This window comes from Candoia aspera, chromosome 4 (genome assembly GCF_035149785.1).
Source record: "Candoia aspera isolate rCanAsp1 chromosome 4, rCanAsp1.hap2, whole genome shotgun sequence".
NCBI classification, from domain to species: Eukaryota; Metazoa; Chordata; class Lepidosauria; order Squamata; family Boidae; genus Candoia; species Candoia aspera.
In genome coordinates this window covers 52778439-52796585 of record NC_086156.1, presented here as the reverse complement: position 1 = coordinate 52796585, position 18147 = coordinate 52778439, and positions in this window count along the sequence as shown.

Below are 18147 nucleotides of genomic sequence, written 5' to 3'. Positions count from 1 at the left end.
GTGACTTCAGGTCTACTTGGGAAGTAAATTGAGCCCCCTACTGATCAGTCATTACTGATATTACTGGGAATTTTCCATCATAGCAGGAGAAACCCAGAACCTGGTGTAAATCCATCAATTCATCAGTGGGGGGACTCAATCCACTTCTTTTGTGGATCTGAAACCACATCTGGTAATGCCCTCCTCACGTAGGTTGTTCAGGGACATCCCACCTATGCAGTTTTGTCTTCTCAGACTATTACAGTTGAGGACACATTTTCTCTTTCTCTCTTTCTAACCCAACCATTAATAAAATAAAAGTAAGCCTTGTTTCCATTTATTGCCTTCATCTCAGGATTTATTTGCAACTTGCTTATTCTTCTTCCGCTACAACTGTTTTCAATGGACTGTATATTTCACTGATGACTTAAGGTGCATTACCTAAAATCTATCTTTTAGTATAGGCCAAGCTTTGCCCCTCTGCTATTTTCCCTAGAAAATCACACATAAAAACTGCTATTTGCTCCTTAAGATGCTATTTGTGTCATCATTAGCTAACCACAATCAACTCCATTCATCTGGCTTCCATGCCAGAAAGGTCTGGCTGCTAGCCTCAGACTTGGCATTTAAGAAATATAGGATGACTTATGAGACAGATAAAACTTTATTACAACCAGAGATCAATATACAAAGGAGGAACTGAATGTTACCCATTATTTATACCAACATTTACCATAAAACATATAATGAACAGGAGTCTTTAATAGCTGGCATAAGCACACCCATATTTTACTTGGCTGTAAGTTGGCACATCGTCTTACATGTGGCATACCAAAACTAACAACTTGAATTGCCAAGTGTTGACTCTTGATCATCCAGAAGTTATCTAAGGTAAAGTTCATCAGGGTGTCCAGAAATATTCCTAATTAGAAGTAATATTATGTTGTAAAGTTTATCCTTATAAAAGATGCAAAAAAGCAAGATGTGCAGTATTTCAATGGCATCCAAGTCACAAATTCTGTCACTGTAAGGCAGGGTTTCTCAACCAGGGTTCGGTGGAAACCTAGGGTTCCACAAGAGGTCACTATGGATTCCCTGGGAGATCATGATTTATTTAAGAAATAATTTGAAATTTGGGCAATTTCACATTAAAGATGTAAGTTTCATTCTTTATTTTTAGTTTAAGAACGCTGTTAATGCATATATTCAGGCCTACACATGAAACAAATATAATAATTTTGTAACTTCTCACCTATATTTGAGCCTGAATATGCGGGGGTTTCCCGAGGCCTGAAAAATATTTCAAAGGTTCCTCCAGGGTCAAAAAGTTGAGAAAGGCTGCTGTAAGGGATATTCCTGAACCTACTTTCCTGTACTGCTGAAGGAGAAATAATAAATTGAGTAAGCATAAATGCTTCATAGTATTTGGGGAGAGATACTGAAGTTAGAAACATTGCTGCTTACTACAATATTTGTGGGGCAAATGCTAAGTTCTGTCTAGTTGTTAATATTTATTGGTGTCTGCTTTAGTGAATTTTTCCAACAATGGTGGGAAGAACTTATAAACATCTCTTCAATGTCACAATTCCAAGTGGATGTAAAACTGTTAGCAAGAGTTCAGCCTTTAGAAAGAAAATCATCTTCACCCATAAATTGACAATACTAATCTCTACCTTTAGTAAACTTATGGATGACCACACTGGGAACATATGGTCCACCTGAAACAAAATTTGATTGATTAGACTCCTGACTGGTTAATATGGAGCTTTTCCAAATTCAGAGCCATATAAAATTTGAGCTCATTGTAGCTGAAATGCAATAGGCTCCTCAGATACAAAGAGATAACATGATAGCTGCACTTCTGTTTCAGGCATTCTGGATAATGTGCATAGTATGGGCTTTATGCCTGCCTGTTGTGAAAAATCACCCCCCAACTTTTAAAGCAAAGCACGTTGTCTATATGCTGTTCATTAACTATCCAGGTAAGCTGTTTTATTTCTTTAGAGAAAATTTGTAGGGCAGCCAATCTCAGAAAATATAAAAGACTAATCTGTGAACATTGTGTAGTTCAGGAAGTCCAGTGTATGTTAAATCAACTTCAGTCTTGATATTGTTAAGCAAACAGTGAGTGGTTACTGAATCACTTGGCTGGGTTCTTGTGCTGAGTTATGCTTCTCAGTCTCTGTCTCTCTCACTGCTCATTGTGAAACTGGACAATGAATTGTTAGAAGTCCCCATTTGCAGACAGATGCCTTTGGGGTTATGTCAGCATTGTCGGGTAATGGCAACAGCATCTGCTATAGCATAAGTGAACTGTTTGGATGAAACACAAGCTTGAGATTTCACAGGGTGTTCTTGAGTCCATGATAAAATGGCACAGTTGACATTTCCTTTCAACACAAACTGCAGTGGAGGGTAACTAAAGTGCAGCCAACAGCCCACATGCCATTCTCCAGTGATATTGATACAGTCCAGCACAGATCTCTAACACCTCTATCATATGCACAGCCCAGCCAGACCAAAGAATGGCGGTCAAATGTCCTGCCACCTGCTTCCTGTTTCCATAACTTAGCAGGCTGAAAGAAGCAACACAAAATGGTTGAGAAGAGGCGGAGGAGGAAGGTGGCCCAAAGGGAATGCCTTGGAGCACTTGATTCGACAGTTTGACAGTAAATAAGGTCTGCTGCTTTTATGATTCTCCCTGCTGGAATATAGGCTGGATTTACATGACATGCTTAGCTATACAGGTAGTCCTCGCTTAACAATGGTAATTGGACCGGCATGAGGTCATATGACTGTGCTGACTTACAACGGCACTTGCAGCAGTTCCAGTTGCCATTGTTAACTGAATCCCGCACGGTCGTTAAGTGCAGTGTCATGTGATCGCCATTTGTGACCTCCTGCTGGCTTCCCCATTGACTTTGTTTTTCAGAAGCCAGCAGGGAAGTTTGCAAATGGCAATCACATGACCACGGACACTGTGACAGCTGCAACTATGAGGACCCATCGTAAGTCCCGCTCATTCAGCACTGTTGTAACTTCATACAGTCACTAAATGAGTGGTTGCTGAAGAAAGACTACCTGTAAAACCAAATGAATGTGCATGCATGCTGCCATTTTAAACTAAGCTCCCATCATGCATAGCTCTTTAACCAGAGTTGTAGGCTTACCAAGTTGCTGAACCTGGAAGCTATTTGGAGCTGAAACCTATGGCAAGCTTTGGCTGCAAATGTTGGTTTCCATGAATCCCAAACGGAGGCTCCTGCAGATTCAGATGACAGGCAGACTCTGGTTAAAGAGCTATGTGTGACTGAAGGGAAAATAGAGCAAACTCACTGATTCGGCTTTTTGATTAAAGTAGTTGTGTAAAGAAATTTATACTCTCTACCTGGGCAGCTACTCCATTTATTTATTTAGTGCCTTTGAGTCAGCATTGACTCCTGATGACTGCCTGGATTAGACCCTGCAGTTTTCTTCACAAGATTTTCAGAAGTAGTTTGCCATTCCCCTCTTGCTAGGGCTGAGAGAGGGTGACTGGCACAAGGTCACCCAGTTGGCTTCATGCCCAAGGCAGGACTAGAACTCATGGTCTTCTGGTTTCTAGCCTGATGCCCTAACTACTACACCAAAACTGGCTCAAGCCTGTGACTTGAATTTTATTTTACCCCTGGAATATCTATTTACATCTCACGTTTTCCTCCTCATTTTCTAAGCCAGAAAAACTTTATGTTATTGAAAGAGACAAGGGAAGGAATGTAATGGTAGAAGTTTCATAAAAATGTACAGTGCTTGCAAAAATTCCTTCAAGAACTTGATTCCCAACAGGATTGCTAGTAGAAGCACCATTCTAATCAAGCAAATGGCAAATGATATGAGGAACATCAGCTTTCATAAAAAAAAATAAATAAGAATTTTACAATTTCTTGGTATGCACCTGCTGAACCCGTTCGTACCTTTCCCCTTAACTAAGACTTTAGGGTTGAGGCTATTGACCTTGAGGAAAGGCAAAAGGAGCCAGGCCTCATGTTTGGATCCTTTCTCTACCATGGCATGTGCACAGAGGGGCAAGATGTTGGGGTGCTCAAAAAGCAGGTGCATCCCTACCTCGTGCAGAGCTTCCTGACGATCATCCTTGTCATGGCATATGATGCATTTCAAGGCATAGAAGCGCCCATCATGCAGCCCTTCCATAAGGTCCACATAGCTGAAGCCACTGTGCAGAGCAAAACAGAACAAGCCACAGGGCAGGACAAAGACATCAGTATTCTGATGTAAACAGAATCCAGGAATCCCTCCCTAACCCTAACCCTCTAACCCTAACCCTAACCCTCTAACCCTAACCCTAACCCTCTAACCCTAACCCTAACCCTCTAACCCTCTAACCCTAACCCTCTAACCCTAACCCTAACCCTAACCCTAACCCTAACCTTTCAGTGACCGTTCAAAGTTATGATAGTGCTGAAAAAGGAGATTTACAACTGGTCATCCAAGTTGTGGCTGTCACAGTGTCCCCATGGTTACATAACTATGATTTGGGCCCTTGAAAACCACTACACATTTACAACAGTTGCAGCATCCCATGGTCACATGATCCCCATTTGCAACCTTCGCAGACAGCTTCTGAAAGCAAAGTCTATGGGGAAGCCAGCAGGAAGTTGCAAGTTACTGTCATGTGATGTCACACTTAACAACTGCGGGTGATTCACCTAATGACCACAGCTGGAACTGACATCGTAAGTTGGCACAGTCACATGACATTTTACTTTATGACCATGTTGCTTAGTAACGGAGTTGCCAATCCCAATTGTGATTGGTAAATGAGGATTACGTGCAAATCATCAGAATTACCATGAAGGACACAATCTCAACCTATTTGATACAAATCATATGATATGTAATTTGTTGTTTAGCAAGCACTTTATGATGAGAGCAATATGAAAGTCAATCATATGTATGAATCCAGCATTCCTTGAATCACTGCAAAGAGGAAATTCTGTTTTCTGAGATTTATCAGGCATATTTTTAAAGATAATAGCATGCTGAACCCACTCATAATTCTAACTTTGGTATGGACCTCTCAGAGTAAAATATCTTTATTCATGGATTAGCTCAAGAGTGAGCCAAGTTTTGGCAGCCAGAAGCTGCACTTAATGGTTCTTTTTTAAAGGGAAGATGATGCAAAATAGGTGGAACTACACCATACATGGGAGGACAGGATTTTAATTTCCATCTGTTTGGGGGTAGTTCTAAAAACCATGTTAATCCTATTTTAGGATTTACACTATAGTTTTCCTGTCATTTCTGTTTCAAAACAGCACAGTACATCACCAATATTTAGCCATGACACTATTACAATTTGACATTGTGATCAGAGAGAGGCACAAATAGAGGAGCACAAGCAGGGACTTGAGGCACACATGGTCCAAAGGCCACAGGATTCCTACTCTTCAGTTAATTCTTTGGGATATTTGTAAATAAATTTCTGCACTGTGTAATGTGCAAGGGAAACATGGTGGACAATGCTGAGTACAACTGATTCAAAAATTGTGTCTGAAATTTGACCTCTGACTCTACTAAGTTTGGCTTACCACCAGTACCCAGTTGATAGCCTGAATATTAAGGCCAGCATATGTCATGATCATTTGGGAGGACTGATCTCAGGGACTTTGGTAATTGGCAGATCTCATCAGGCTGGTCAAAGGAATTCTCCTTCAAAGAATTGCCTTCAGGGAAAAATGGGGGAGGGGAAACCCTGGAGGCAGTGAATAAAAATGAGTCTTGATGTGTTGGCAGATGCTCCTGGATCAATGGCTGTATCATAGCAAGAAGTAACAGGACTCTCCTTTTGACAAGCTGTTTGGCAGGGTATGCAAGTCCTGGTTGCAGAAGAACAAATGAATGGGCAGGGACATATTCAGATTGCTTTAGAATGTACTGTGTTGAGATTGCACTGCATGCAGAGGTAGAATTTACAATTGATTAGCAAGCCACACACTTTTTCAATAATCACAGCATACAGTACATGCTGATACTTTCACCCTCTATTCCTTCAAAGCTGTATTAGATCACTTCTGAGTTTAGCTTTTTCCAGTTGTAGTACACCATGAAGAATTAACTCTAATTTCAAATATCACATAAGCACAAGAAAAACATATTCAGGCAAAGGAATGATTACTAAGACGTTTGTTTGTTTGTTTGTTTAGTATTCATTCATTCATTCATTCATTGCTCTGTTAGGTCACTTCTGGGTGTTAGATTTTTTTCCAGGTGTTGTAGACACTATGGAAAATGAACTCTAATTCCAAGCATCAGTTAATCACATGCAGGCAGAGGCATTATTAGTAAGATCTGTATCAACAGAGAAGTGGAAGAATTGTGTGTGCGTATGTGTATGTGCACACATGTGTGCACACATGCCTTTGAGTTATTGTTGACTCCTGGCAACTGCCTGGACTAGTCCCTGGAGTTTTCCTTGCAAGATTTCAGGAGTGGTTTGCCATTGCCTCCTTCTGTGGGCTGAGAAGGTGTGGCCCAAAGTCACCTAGCTGGCTTTGTGCCTAAGGCGGGTCTAGAACTCCCAGTCTCCCAGTCTCTAGTCCAGTGCCTTAACCACTACACCAAATTGGCTCTCAGAAGAGCCATTAATATGGTTTAAAATTCTCTTGGCTCTGTTTTTGCTCCTGGACAGCTCTTACTGTGTTGTTTGTTCAAATATTACTTCAGAACAAAACCCTGCTATTTGTATCTACCTTCTGTGGTAGAATGCTCAGTAAACATAGATTTTTCCTTCTCTGTTCTTCATTTTTGCAAATTTGCAAGAGGTTTCAATTTTTTCTGAGTTCATTTTTCTTTTAAAATCTTGGTTTGCCACATTTTCATAAGTTTGAAGGTTTTTTTTAAAAAAAAATAGCATTAACGTTTATATGCCTATTTATGCACCTTTTCCCAGATCCATACACCTCTTGCAACTTTGCCTACTATGTACAAATATGCCTAATGTAAACTTTACCAAATATAACACATTTTTGTGTGTAGAGTGTACACAGTAGTTAATGGTGTCTGAATGTGACACTCTGCCATGGGGTAATTGGGTTTGAGTAGCTGGGAATAGATACGTGTAGTTTAGAGCTTGTTGTGCAGTGGCACAGTGGCACAGGGGGGAGAATTGCCAGCATTTCAGCAGAGTCATTAAGAATTGTTTAGGTGGAGTTTCATATCAAGGTCAGGCAGTGGGCGCCATCTGGGGACTGCTGTAAGCTTAAAGCAGAGGGAGTGGGGGTGCAGTTAAAAAGGAAAAGTACTGAGCCATTTATTTTAGCAGAAGGGGGCTGGCAGAAAAGGGGGAATGGAATGTCTTAATTGAACTTTTTGCGTGGGAATCTTCATTCAAGGCTTTAACCTGGTACTAGTCACTTATTCTTAGTAAAGAACTTCTTACATATCCTAAATGGCTTGTGGCAAGAGTTACTGATTTTAAGATTAAAGGACTATGATCCTCACAGTATATTTTTATAGCTGTAGACATTTTTGTGCAGACTTCTCTAACATAACTTTCTTTATTGGCTAAATTCAGTGCAAAATTCAGAGAACTGTGAATCTGAAAAGATAACTATTATCTCAACTCACATATCAGTTTGAAACCACAAAATTAGATCAGCTCAGATTTGAATGTGAACTAAGTTAATTTCTCCCCTATTCATATAAATTTGATTAACTAACTAACTAAATAAATATGGAATGATTGCCATAGTCTATGCATACCTGAGATAGGGTTTCTAATGCCCAGTAAAGACGCTCAATAGATTTTAAATGCTGTAGAAAAATATAAGTATTTTATGAAAGAATATTTTATGTAACACTAATTGAAAAATGGAACTCTTCACTGAAAAACTTTGAACGAACCATTGTTTTCCTCTACTAAGTTTTCGAGATGTAGATTTTACAAGAAATTGTGCTCTCAACTAATCCATCTCTTAATAGATAGACTGCCTGGCCATTCAGACCAATGGTATTTTGAAATTTTCTAAAAAGATAAACACCCTGAAATTACTTACACAATTGCTAAATTCTGTGGCCAAGCCATAAGGCTTCACTATGTTTAAACCTGACAATAGAAGTAGGTAATTTACTTAATTAATGAGATCTTTGCTGAATTTTAATTTTTATGATATGGTCTTGGACTGTAATAAAATGTTTATTTATTTGTTCCTGTACTAACTTTATAGAAACATATGTGATTATATACCAACAGTTTAACAATAAATGTTCATTAGCTGTTTATAAAAACAAACAAACAGTGATGCACTTTCTGTAAGATAAAATAAGCAATGTAATAAAAGGATAGTTTCTTTTTGTGCTGCCACTATCTTTCCAATGGGATCTTCTGATAATACAGATAAATACAAAACACAGTGGAGTTAATATTATGGGGCAATTTAATAGCAGGAGCAAGGAAGAAAAATACCCTCCTGACTCTAACACATTATAAGAAAATTTCCATGGCAGAAATCTGAAAAAAGCTGTGCTCTGTCATGGGCTTTAAGATGTTTGTTTTGACTTAGACCAGTATGTCATATAGAAGTGTATCAGTGAGATAGAGGTAATATATTTTAAAACAATGTATCTTTGCTTATAAACATCAGATAGAGTATGCTTATAGCCTCCAATTCTAAATACTTATGTAGCTATGTCCCCAACATCAAAGCTATTCTAAGGTGCATACTTAATGGGAGTAAGCTTCTGAGTAAATATATCTAAGACCCTCATTTTCATAATCCTGGGCCTACCTCTTCTAAGATCATTATACCAACATTAACAAAGGTCAGATATCCCTGTTGTTGCAGGCACAGCTAAATATGATCTTAGAAATGCAGTTGTTCAGTTTCCTAAGGTGGTCTCCATTTTTCTCTGATTTCCATATGGCTTGAATGATCACTGTCAGAATCTCTTGTAATGGTTGTCAGATTTTGTCTGATTCTTAGGCATCAATGAGTATCATAGAGAAGACATTACACAACAAAAAGTTTGAATATAACCCCAACTGATGGTACTTCTCTGAGAAAATTGGCAGCTAATATCTTTTATTATCAGCTAAAAATAAGCTCCATGATTTAAACCAATAAAACTAAACAGAAGCTCTCCTTTTCAGGGTTAGGATCAAAGGCACTCTTGATATTTCATCCATAAGCAGATACAGTATTCACCATCCCCAATTTCAAAAGGAGACTATTTATTTGGTGTTCTTGTCCCATCTTTAGTTGGAGATGGGAAAATGAAGTGGGGAACACACTTTTAATCTCGATATTGAAGCCAATTTAGTGGCCTGCTAGAACCACTGAAATGGAGCAGAGCTTATAACACAGCTGAGAAGCTGGCACAGAAAAACAAAATTATCTTAGATAGCTTCAATGAGCATGCCAGAGAAACACAGGTTATTGCTCTTACACATTCACCCCTCCCAAGCATAAAGAATCACACGCTTAGACAGATTAGGTTAAGATAAGTAAAATAATTCTTACTGACTTTATTGTTGCTTGTGTTACATCCATCTTGGTGGAAAAGATGACGTTCCTTTGTTCTTCTTTTCTTTCTAAATACTTAGTTTGCCCTAAACTCTCAGCCCTACAGCTGCCAAGAGCCTGCGTGGAAGAAAGGGGCAGAATTCTTCATCAAGGCCCAAGCACATGGCCCTGATGAATGGAGAGCAGAGCAGCATGCTTGCTTCTCCCTGGGTGGAAGCAGGAGAAAGGAGAGAAAGGAAATGGGAGTGGCGACAAATAGCTTCCTCAGAGTTACATTGTGGGACAACTTAATTTACATGCTAATTCACATGCAAATGAGGCATGCTGGATTTGCCAGGACTTCCAACAGATATTATGGTTAATGTACTATTAACACTGGACATAGTCTATAAGGTAGTTCCTTTCTCTCTTGGTAGAACAAGTAGATTTACATTTCCAAAGCTTTACCATGGAGCTTAGGATGCTTGGAACAAGAGTCCTCAGCTATACTCCACAAAGGTGTCCTACTATAAAGCAGCTTTCTTCAAACCAACCACATCCAGATGCATAAGACTACAACTCACATCATATCCAGCCAGCATCCTGCTGGTTGGAAGATTATGGAAAGTGTAATCCATCATATCCAAGGAAGACCATCGGAGCCAGTCTGGGGTATTTTGCTGCCCAAAGGAAGCTGCAAATCACACACCCCTCCCCAAACAACCTCTTTTGTTCACAGTTGAACTGCAGCAGTGGGAGCAGACTAGTATAAAGGTAAGGACAGGAAGCATTTCTCAAAATCAATCAAATATAAGGCTGATTCACATGACCAACTTGTCTCAGTGCAAGTACAAACCACAAAGTATTTGTCAAGCACAGGAATGCACAACTTCATCCTCTACCCAGACCCAGCCCATCAGGAAGGCAGCCTCCACCTGTCTTTTGCTGCCACATATCAAAAATAGCATTTGCTGATGTGTGCTGGCTCAAGTACTGCTGTCTGGTTTGCTTGCTGTGCTGTATTTCATTGTAGGCAAACATCTCCACTCCGGTTGACTACTGTGCACCGTGGCAGGAACGCTCCCTCATTTCTGGTTGCTGCCATCCACAATCATTTGTTTTTACAAGTTCAGTAGTGGAATAGTGAAAAGCTGAGGTTTTTTAAAAACAAGTTCACTGGTGGAACAGTGAAAGGATGGATCTTTTTTTTTAACCAGCTGAAAATTGACAAGAATTCAGCCACTTTCCCCCACAAGCAGCTTAAGGAGGCAGTCTGAAAAAAATGCTTAAAAGAAAGTGTGTTTATTTGTGAGGGGACAACATAGAATGCAGCCAAGCACAACATCATACATGTATGCAGCTAATACACCTTCTGTTTGAGCTGGAATGAGAAAGATAACATCAATCCCCTTGAAAATGAGCACCTGTAGGGTGATCTCCTACGTAAGTATGCATTACTAAGGTTGCTAGCCCTTCCTTGCTTCCTTCCTTGCTTCCTTCCTTGCTTCCTTCCTTCCTTCCTTCCAATTGAAATTTGCCAACATTCACAAGAGTTTTGATTGTCTTTAAACCTAGACACATGATCAAAGACAATTTTTCAAGGAATGGAAGGTGAAGTGGTAAGTATCTCATTTTCCACTATGTGCATGCTTCCCTACGTATATGCATATACATACATCCCACTCTCATATTTGTGTCAAATAAATTCTGAAGCATTACAGAAAGCTTCTAATTATGAGAATCTAATGTTGAGAGCCATTACCATGGATGCAACTGTGCTACCATGCCAACTTTACTTCCCCCCTCAAGTTTTTGTCTTTTTTGTGTTATATCTAGTATCTTAGATAGAATTTTAGCAGTGAGAGAGTTCACATATTGCACTAAGCATTGTGTGATTTAAGTTTTGGCTTAGTGTATTGAGAACCATTTGATATAGTGGTGAAAGCATCAAGCTAGAAACTGGGAGACCATGAGTTCCAGTCCCGCCTTAGGCATGACGCCAGCTAGGAGACGTTGGGCCAGTCACTTTCTCTCAGCCCTAGGAAGGAGGCAATGGCAAACCACTTCTGAAAAACCTTGCCAAGAAAACTGCAGGGACTTGTCCAAGCAGTTTCCAACAATTGGACACAACTGAACGAATAAAAAAAATTATGTGAACTCAGCGACTATAGCTGTGACTACATAAATCAGTTTATAACTTAGCCTAGTACATGAATTCACCCAATTGTGGCTCATTCAACCATAGTTAAGTAAATTATATCCTAACAAAGTGTTTTTTCTTGGCTTAGAAAATAGGGGCCATTTTAAGGTAAAAATGAGTCTGGATGAGCTTCAGGGCTGTATGAAATCTATCTTAACTTCTACATGTGCAAACATAAAACAGGAAAGTTTTGTCTACTATGAAATCTGTATCCAGATTACTATGCATGATTCTGGTATATTTTTCACCCTATTTGGCACTATGTCTGAATCAGGATAGCAGTTTGATATAGTCATTACCTGAAAGGGCAAGTTAATTCAGGAGCAGGAGTACTTGAGGAATTTGATTTTGGACAATTTGAAATAAATACCTGATCATCCCCTCCCAGATACTGTGCAAACTAATCTCTGAGAGAGAAGTATGATTTAAAATATTTGAACTATTCACTGTGTTGCGTGTCTGGATACATATCATTCTTGATCATGGGGGTCCATAGAATCTTGTAAAAAAAAGTCAAGATGTCAGACATGATGGAGTGATTGAAGCTCTGCCTGTTTTTATATGAGTCACTCACACACACACACACACACACACACAATCAGGCAGAGCTTCAACCACACTGTTGTGACTGCCATCTTCACTTTTTTTGACAATAACCTGCGGAGAGCCATGATGAAGAATGATATGTTTGCACAAGTGAGATGGAAATAGAATAAACTGCCCATCTTTACCTTCTAATCTACATGAAGGCTCAGAGTTAGGGTGTTGAAGGCACAGTCCACTGAGGGGAATTTTATGGATGATCTTGTACAATAAGGTAATTTTTTCTTTTCCATGGCCCACCCTTGCTATTAATGCTAAAGCACTCAGGTTGGATATGTTAACACAAATGCATTACTTGTAAGAGAAGAGAAGTTTGGGGGAAATCCTGCCTTTCCACCCTTTCCATTTCTTCCAACTTTACCCCTAGGCAAAGAAAATGTTGCTATTGTTGGGATGGAAAGGGTTAAGCTAAAGCAAGAACCCAGTGCTTCAACACAGTTAATCCATATAAAGCTCCTGGATTTCTCTGCAGTGATCTTTGTGTTGTCATTTGCATTTCTCCCCTTTTTGGTGAAATCTTTTCTTCTTTCCCTCCCCCCCTCCCTTTTTTCATCCATTCAGCCTGCATGGAGAAATTAGCATATTGTACTGAGAGCCGGGGATGTAAGAAGCCGACCCCCTGCTGTTCAGCGGATTGTGCAATCTGCAGGCGGCATCAATTTTTCAGGAGTTTTCTCATTTCTCATTACAGTCATGGTACTGCGCAGCACCCGAGTCAAGATCATCTCTAGTGGTCTTGCAGACAAGCACCCGGCTGTCAAAGAGCGACCTCAATACTTTGGGAGCATTAATACCCTTGTTTATGCCTCCTGCCATAATTAATCAGGGTATTAATAAGGGCTAGGCTTAGCTTTGCTAATTGTGTAGGTAGTGTGGGATAATTATGTCAGCATGCTCCAGTGCTTATACTGGAGAGCAATTTAGCAATCTTAGGAGAGATACATTAGCCCTCTGGCCAATTTTGCTGGGTAAATTGAAGAGCGGGGGAGAGAGACAGACAGGAGAGAGAAAGGGTGGGGGAACAACAGCAAAACTAAGTCCACAAACTACAGTTAAGAACCAAAGAGCCCTTAAGTCAGAGGATTTGATTTAGAGCTAATTTCAGTCCTGCTGACAACAAGAAGACCCCAAATTGGCTGAAATCCTCAGGCCCTGCCTTGAAGGTTCAGCTGCCTTGTTGCCTTTTGGCTTCAGCATGATGAAGTTGTTCTGGGATGTCCAATGCTGTGGTTGTCATAGCGATGTATGTATTATTATGAGGGTGTTGTTCCTTCTGCCAGCTAATCTTCTAATGATGATTTCTTGTTATCAACCCTGGAGAGTTTCCCTGCATCCTTCCCAGCTTCCTTCTCCAGCCCTTTTCCACTTCATGACTAGGGCTACAGTCTTAAAGGCAGCAAACAGGGCCCAGAAAAATAATGGCCTGGTACAGTGAAGTCTAGTTGTCAATTCAATCCAGGTTTGCCCAATATGACAGTATGTGAGCATGTATTACAGAATGAGACCTCTAAAGAAAAAAAAAATCCATCAAGAATAACAAGCCCCCCCCTATCAGTAAAAAAAAAAAGAGCACTAAACTAATTTAACTTGCAAATGGACAAGTGGAAGAGCGGGTATTTTTGTTGTTGTTTTGAGGCCCATCACTTTAAACCTGCACCTTTTCTTGTTGTTTGTCCATTCTGGCTCCACACCTTTCTAGGAGTCAGTGAAATGATATGTCTTCATGGAATGTCCTATGCTTACCATTAGCCACTTGGTATCTTTATATAAAACTATTAACCCAGAGACTGGCTTGCTTTTAAATCTATGCTGAGGTTTGCCTCCAGTTGTTATTAGTGTCCCCATTTCCCAGACGATCCAATTATCACAGTTTGTCACAACAGGATGGATGGCCCACTTTAATCATTTGCAGTACCAGCTCCACTTTAGAGACAAAGTTTCCATACAGTCAATAAAATGGTAGAGCTGAAAGAAGTGAAGTAAGACTTGTGGGGAAACAGCCACTAGATTGGTTCAATTTGGGTTTAATTAAGCCTTTTGTTTTGTTTGTGGCTTGGCAAACAAAATTATCAAAACAGACAGACAATCCTCCTCAACAGCAACAAGAGTAACAGCCAAACAAACCTGAAATCACTTGTGAAATTTAAAGAACTGGAATTCAAAAATACTTTAAAGAGTTTACTGCTGGGGGGGCGGGGTAATTAGATTTATTTCTGTATTGATGCTACTGCATGTAGCAAACTGCAGAACACTGAACACATGAATGGCCCGGGGGTTAGCCTAAAAGTTCTGATTGCAATCTGCTGCAGGAATAAATTGGGTTTTATCAGTGTTCACCAAGACTGAGAGCCTTGTGGGGGAGGGCATTTAATAACATACTTGTAAATTCCATTTACAAGTGGAAAATGGAAGTGGAAAGCAAAAGGAAGAGGGGCCGACCAAGGGCAAGATGGATGGATGATATTCTAGAGGTGATGGACTTGTCCTTGGGGGAGCTAGGGGTGGTGACGACCGACAGGAAACTCTGGCGTTGGCTGGTCCATGAAGTCACAAAGAGTCAGAAGCGACTGAATGAATAAACAACAACAAAATTCCATTTTAGTCCCTTTCCCCCCTTTTCCACATCTCTGAAAACAAAAATAAAACACAAAACCAATAAAATAGCAGGGACAGCAACAGCAACAACAAAAACAGAGACAGAGACAACAGTAAAAGGCATGAGATAATGGCCATAGATTTAAGAAATATTTGAATCAAATTTATATTTGTTGGGATATATATCACTCAGAGCTATTTGCAATTAGAGTGGCCTATAAGCCCGGTGGAAGGCAGGCAGGCAGGCAGGCAGGCAGGAAGGAAGGAAGGAAGGAAGGAAGGAAGGAAGGTGTCCTAGAGGGAGATTTTCTCAGCCTTAATTCGATATGAAGTACCATTTCTAACCAAACTGAAGCTCACAGAAACTCCTCCATAGAATTCTTCACTTTCTCTTAGCAGCTTACCAAAGTAGAAAGATCTATGTTGGTCTTGGAGAGAGGTGGGACTGGTATGTAGGTCATAGCAAAGGAAGCAACAGACCAGTCCTAGTTTGAGCTGGTCCTTGCCCAAGGAAGGCTCTACCAAATCCAAACTGGAACTGCCATGTTCAGACAGTGTTCATATTTTGAACCCCTCTTCTAAGGATCCCTCATAAATCATCAATGAGTATTTTGATGCGAAGCATCATGGGAAGCCATATCCAAAGTTAGACATGGTTCTGAAAGTATATGAAAAGTGCTCTGTAAGGAGGCCCAGATAAGAAGCTGATAGAGCTGATATTTCCAACCCAAGTTCTGTATGTTGATTGACTCAGTCAGGCAAATAATTTTAATGGCTGTCTATGTAGCCTTTTATGTTGACTGGAAATGCCATCAGCCTATAAGACCTATAAGAATTTTTATTATTCTTGATTTCTTTCTTGAGACATATAATAGCTATACACATTCCTTTATCTGTTTACTGACTACCCCAGGTAAGCTACTCAGCTTTCATTTCTACGACTTTTTGAGAAGTTGTCACATTTCATTTTGTAATAAAAAATGGTGAGCTTTGAATTATATCCAGGTCCAGTAACGTACTCTTCATGTCTCAAGCAGAAAACCAACTAATATTCAGATTTCTGTGAAATTAGGTCTTTATTCATACCTCTTACTGAAATCTCAAAAGCAAACATATAAAAACTTCTGAACAGCAAAACTCTGATAGCTGCTGAAGTCTCTTCTTGCAGTCAGAAGCCACAGTTTTAAAAAAGTAAGAAATCAAAAGAGCTCAGCAGGGGACACAGGAATAATGTGATAGTGTTACAGGAGGAGAATCCAACATTTTCTGCCCCTTTTGGATTTTGTGGGAGGGTTCAAGAATTGGGATAGACTAAGTTTGTTTTACTTCTTATTTACTTTTTGTAAAAAAAGGGGGAAAGTGCACCACTGAATGCCAGCATTGGGTAGTGGAATTTCAGCATGTGATTCAGGAAGGAGGCCACCACAGAAAAACTGGGTTTGCTTGGGCTAGACTCCAGGGTAAGGAATGCCAACTCTTGAGATCAGACTAAGAAACCAGTGCCATATTTTTCAGGACTACTTTTATTTAGTCACAGAATCTTGCAAGTCTGAATGTGCTTCCCCCTCCCTTACTTGATCTTTGTGTGAATTAGGGAGGGGCCTGTCTGAGACATTTTCTCAAATAATTTTCTTGGAATGGGCTCAAGTCCCACTAATCTGACATTGCCTCAACAGCAGCAGTTCCTCCTGTCCTTCAAGGCCATTCCCTTTTCCCTCTAAACTATAGCACCACCCAGGAGAGTTTGGGAAGGCTCTTTTAAAAGGAGCCTGGTGACTTGAATATGGTGTGAGTGGGAGCCTGGTTTATAATACCTCCATTGGCTCTGTTCAATATGCAGCACCAGCTTTCACATCAGCAAAGGGCATTTTATGGTACTAAATATAAGACACAAGGATTAATAGGTCTTTCTGAGATACATACGCATACATACAGTGAGACAATTCCTGTACATTTATAATATGGAAAAAATATATAATTCAGTTGGCAGAGTACATGCTTTGTATGCAAAAGAAATCCCATTTAAGTCCTTGGCATCACCACGATCAATTAGAAAAGATTTTTGTCTGAATTCCTGGACTGGTACTGCCAGTTGGTACAGAGCTTAATAGCTCAGTTCTTGGATTTAGAATAAACTGCTTCCAATGTCCTTTTTCTGCTTGGCCATGCTGGCTTGGGATTCTGGGAACTGAAATCCAACATATTTGGGAGGCACCTGACCACGTTTGACTCACTTAGAAATGTAAGCTTCTGGTTCCATATTCACCACCATTCCTAGTACCATGCTATTCTGCCTGTTGTCATTCCTGTATTTGCCAAAAGTTAGTGAATAAAAAGCCCACCACCAACCAGATTCTCTATCTTCCCTTGATCCTCAGAGGAAGAAGGAAGGAAGACTAAAAGAGGCTTTAATCAAACCTGTAGCTGAAAGGCAATGGATATAGGTTGCAAGTACCCAAGAAAAGAAGGCTAGTCAACCATTTTATTGTGCCAATAGAATTGCCTATTTGCCCCAAGTTACTTACCTTTTGAAATCTGCCCATAACACCCAGTTGGTAGCCTAACATATGCTTATTTTTCATTCTCTCCGTGCCACAAAAATAAAATAGAATAGAATAAAAGCTAATTTTTAAAAGAAAATTACCAGTTTGTGGCAGAATTGAAATATCAGACTTTTAAAATACCATAGGCTCTCTTCTTGGGGAAAGGGTTTGTGACTTCATGTTCAAATAGTTCTTTTCTTCAGACCCTTATTCAACCATATCCTCCCCATCGTTCATAGGCCATTTGAGCCAGCTTCTAAAGGGCTTATGTTGTTTTTACAGCAGATGAATATGTGGATCGGGGCGGAGGAAAGGGAAGTAATCAAACTGCTAATCAGTTCTTTATTTTCTTTCTGGGCTGGAGAGTAAGGGATTATTTTTATATGTCCTGGGACCATGCATATTGAAAAATGGGGGTGGTGGTAGTGGGGAGATGTGCATGACCCACAAGGATAATTTTTTCAGCTTAGAGGCTGGCAAGAAGAATAATTGATTGGTTGGTATAGGACAGATCCACATGTTCTGCTTGCCCCAGTGACAGTACAGGCCACCTATCACTTCCTGAATGCAGGAGTGGATGACATTGCCCTCCACTCACTCCTGGCCTCTGGAAAATGCACGCTTCATCTATGTTTTGAAGCTGTGATTCAGAATGACTGTTTTCTGTTTTAAGCCATCTTAAATTCTTTCCAGCAGAAGGTCTGAGTGCTTCCTTCCTATCTAGTGA